We start from the raw sequence: 4870 nt of genomic DNA, 5'->3' as shown, positions 1-4870 counted from the left end.
AGTCAAGGCCATGAACACTCTTTTTTATTATTTATAAAAAAAAATATAGTTCTGGCATAAACAATGTTAAATTTTAACTGACTTAATTTTGCAAACGCATCTTTTTTATTTATATGGATAGCTTAAGGTCAGTTTTTGCACTAATGTTGCTAATGCACCATTCGAGCGAAAAAAAAAAAATTGTTAAGGAAAATTTTTCTGTTAGCGAACCCTTTGTTAAATATTTCGAATATCACCACTGTGAGGCAGTGGAGAAACATAGCATCTTCTAGCTGATTTTCATCATTAAACAGACTTTGTTATTTCTGAAAAATAACTTTTGTTCCTGTTTTTGTGTGTAAGTACTGAATAGATCTGCCATTTTGTAGTTTTGTACAGTATTAATACAGTACTACAATAAAATACAATTCACTTTGTGGAATTCTAAATTAATACTCAAAAACCTTAACAGTCTAGTACTAAATATTTAATAGAAAACAAATGTTTTCGACTGTACTTTCGGTCTTCAAGTTTAAAACACCAATGAGATTCAAACAAGTGAATTTGAAGAACAAAAATTATGAAATTATTTTCAGAAAACCTGGAACAGCACAAGTGGGTTTTTAAAACCATGGAACATTCTAAGCTTACGTGTAAACAGTTATGCATACGTGTTACTATGGTGACGGAATGGTATATGTAGTACAAACATTGATATAACTACATACATATAAACACACACACCAACGAAAGGAGAGTGGGGGTATTGTTTCTAACTGCTGGTGCAGGTTGCCAGTTCATTCATAGCAGTACTGTACTATACCTCCATGTGTGAGACATATCGATGGCATCCTTAGAGTTAATACAATTGGTATGTAACCCGGCTTTGTATCTTTCCAGTGTCCAGGTTTTGAAGGTGTTCCACACGGTGAGACATCCTGATTAGTTTGGCCTCCTGTAGGTCAGCTCTTATGCCAGAGTCAATGGCATAAGTGGATAAGGTGGTGGTGTGCTTTTTATTATCTATATCATATTTGTGTTCCTACACAATATATTTATATTGTGTAGGAACACTGTATTAATTTATATGCATTCCAGTATTCATGTACGAAGGTTTTTAATTTAAGAATTCTAAATGTTTTTCTACCATTAATACCATTTAAATTTAACTGGAAAATACAAGAAAATTATATTTTGCGAGCTAAAAAAATTTTTTCTGCCGACTGAAACATGTTTGGATTAGTGGTGTTTGGACTAGGGGGACTACTGTATAATATAATCTTTTGCTTTTATCATCTAAGCTTAGGCTACTGTTGTTTATTTTTACACTTAAACTGTAGCTAATAAGCTTAATGCTGGCTGAAAAAAAAGAAAAATACTAGTAATTTTTTTCAGTTTGCCCTTCTAGCTCTCAATGATTTATTCCTGGTTACAGATTGAAGGAATCTAGTTTTGACTGATATCTTTAGCATGCAAAACATAGGCAATTCCATGCATTTTAACTTTGCAATGCATTTCAATAATTGCATCTTCACTTCTTTGCTTCTAACACTTTGAACTTCATGGAGAACAATGACATTTGTGTGGCTTTGACTTTTCGTTCTATTAATAACACAGTCTGAGCATCATGTGATTTCTACAAGTGGACACATACAGCTGCCTATATTTTATCACCAGACAGTTCTTATATCTTCCTAGTTTATACTTTGTGAGTTAACTTTCTATTGGTTGTAGTGTATCTCTCAGATACAAGCATTGGCATACCTGGGATCTGAATTAGAGAGGGGCAACTCATTAGTTTTGAGGAAGTGGGGAGGGAGAGTGAGATTTCACGACAGATGGCTCTAGTCTGGTTACAATATTCATTATTCAAACTGATACTAAATTGATATGTCTGTGCTGTGTGTCAATTACTACACTAATTTTTCTCCTAGGGAGGGACAGTTGCCCCTCGCTGGGTACATCCGTGGATACAAGTGCTTCAAATTCTTTATTTTCTCAGAAAAGGTGAAGTGTACTGGGCCAGGTGTCTCAGTAGCTTAATGTTTAACTTAGAACTTGTTGACCTAGTTTCTATCCTTTCTGCATCTTTTGTTTAGTGCCATTGTGCTTGTATCTGTGAGATACAGTGTGACCAATTGTGTAACTGTAAAAGCTGTGAAGGTGGAGCATTTCAACCCAGAAAATGAACAAGGTATTGAACCAATTTGCACTATTTTGTTGAATAGTGAACCTGAACATTATTCTGAAGATGATGTATGTGATGATGGTTCGAAAAGTGAACACAACAATTTTGAGGAAATGAAAAGCGATTCAGAGAGTGAGCAAGATGCAGAAGGAGAATGTAGTGGAAGCATTAGCAGAGCAAATTTCATCAGAAAGGATGGCATTATGACTTGGAAAATGGTTCCTTGCTCTAACAGAGTTTATCAAAGAGCTCACAATATTGTGGCATAATTAGAGAAGCAAGATTTGCNTTGAATAACTGTACAAATATGCATTCGTCGTCGAAGCTGACTCCGAAAGATTGGCGTGACAAAAGCGAAGGTCAGCGTACGAAAGCGTCTCTCCAAATCGGTGTCCGAGGACCAAGTGAGGTCAGAGGGGAAAGGTCAAGCGGTGGCACCCTCTGCCCTAAAAGCTTTTGGGCCAACTTTGCAGAATGCTAACAAGTCCAATGTCCAGAGAAATGGTGTGGAATGTCATTTTATATGACATTCAAGGTCCCTTGACAGGTCAATGTTATTTTGTAACTAGTACTTCTGCCTGTCTTGCAAAGTATAGCAAACTCCATATATCAACAGGATGATGCCAAAACAAACATTCTTTCAGCAAACCAGATTGTCTACTCTTTTTTCAAAGAATGTTAATGCCTTAAAATTACCTTAGTTACTTTATAATTAGCTTTTTAAAATTGTTGAATAGATAGAAAATGGATAATTGATAATTTTGAAGTGATAGGATGATTATAAATTACATAAATTACAGTATGATTTATATTAGGTTTGATTCTGAAAGGACTAGAAAAGATTAAAATTTTCTTGTTTTAATTAGAAATTATCAAAATTTCAGTTATTTAAATTCAATGTAATTATCTGTAATCTGTGCTTTATTATGTTTCATGCTTTTCCACATGTTTGAAAGTAATATTGGTTTAAATTTTCTGCTTTCTTTTCTGTATAAGATTACTTTCTGCCATGGAAATTGTGATATATGTTGATGTTTTTACAGTATTTTTATTTTAAATTAACAAAGCTGATTGCTTTGGCATTAAGAGGGTGCTGTGGCACCATAAGTATCCCTGGATACATCCCTGAAATCAGATTATCTGAGATTTTTAATTAGTTTTTAAGAAAATTTTTATCTATATTTTATATATCTGTAGGTAGATTTAATTATTTTTAATTTTCTTTGACTTGATTAAGTTTTCTATAAACAGACTTGTAGACAGTAATTTATAAAACAATGTGTAATTAAAATTTTTTTTTTAACTTCAGAAATGTTATCAATTTTCATCAATCATTTTTAGATTTTCTCATAATTAGTGAAAGTAACAACAAATGTTATTTTTACTGTATGTAGCATAAATCTTACTTCCTAATATTAGAGTATTTAACAAAAATGAAAAGGAAAAGGGTATTTAAAATACACAACAGCATTAAAAAGATTTCAGTAAAGTTTAACTAATTTTATTAGATTTTGTTTAAAAATATCATGACTTAGGTTTGAAAGACTGCTTTGATTTTCTTTTGTGTAACTCTTCTGTTTTTTTATTTTTTAATACAAACAGTCCTCAAGTTACACAAATGGATTTTCCATTAACCCACTAGGCAAGTCAAATTTTAAAAACATCAGTTCTCCTGCTCGTAGTGTAGTCTAGTCTAGCCTATCTTAGAGTACCCTTACGAAGCTTATGTCTTTGTTGTAAACACAAATATAACAAAATTATATAAATTATACTTTAAGTGTATATTACCTTAAATTATACGTTAAAAAAATAAAATAAATAAATAAAAAGGAAAGAATGCATACCAGCATTAAATGTAGAGGGAGTAGTAACCTTATGTATGCTGCTCAGAGAGTTCCATCCTTTTATCTTCTTTCCCTTTCCTCAACTTTCTTGTCCCCTTCCTCCTCTCCCTTCTTCCTCTTGTTAAACACTGTTTGTACGGTCATGGTCTTTAAGTAAGTAATGTACAGTACTTAACAATAGCTTACTATAACCTCTTTATTAATACATGTTCATGGCTCAAGACATACAGGAACTAGGAAGATTCAGCAGCCTATCTTGTCTAGCTGCACAAACATGCACATAACATGCTTTGCTTGTTTTATCTAAGTGCTATCCATAAATTGTGTGTTTTCCTGAGATTTTTATGCAAGTAGAGGTCTGTCTGTGTATAAATAGTAGTTAATCACATTTTGGTATTCCTAGTAATATTTCTGCCTGTTTTTTTTTATGACTTGGTGAAATCTTTGCTTGTTGCATTTAGATTATCAGGAAAATGTTCTAAATGGAAACAGAAGAAATGAACTTTTTGACTCATCTTGTATCCTAGCCTTAAGTTTTGCATATTTTACATTATTATTGAAATCTGGATTTTTTTTTTTTGTTGTTGTTTTAAAGAAAATTAGATATATTCTGAAGCTTTTCATGCTTTTTTTTCAACATTTTTCATTGTATTTTCAAACCATTTATCTAGTAGTAATTTTCTTATCTGAAGTCTCAAGAAATATATTTTCTGTAAATGTAGTCTGATCGAAAAACAAGATACATGTGAAATTTATATAGAACTTATTCCTGATTTGTTTTTGATTAAACAAAAATCAAAAGTCGAGAAAAAAAATAACAAAAACTCTTTACTAAAATTCATTTTTTTTTTTTTTTTTT

This window comes from Centruroides sculpturatus, unplaced genomic scaffold, assembly GCF_000671375.1.
Source record: "Centruroides sculpturatus isolate CEXI.00-Female unplaced genomic scaffold, Cexi_2.0 scaffold24, whole genome shotgun sequence".
Taxonomy (NCBI): Eukaryota; Metazoa; Arthropoda; class Arachnida; order Scorpiones; family Buthidae; genus Centruroides; species Centruroides sculpturatus.
Note: the sequence above shows the minus strand (reverse complement) of the source record.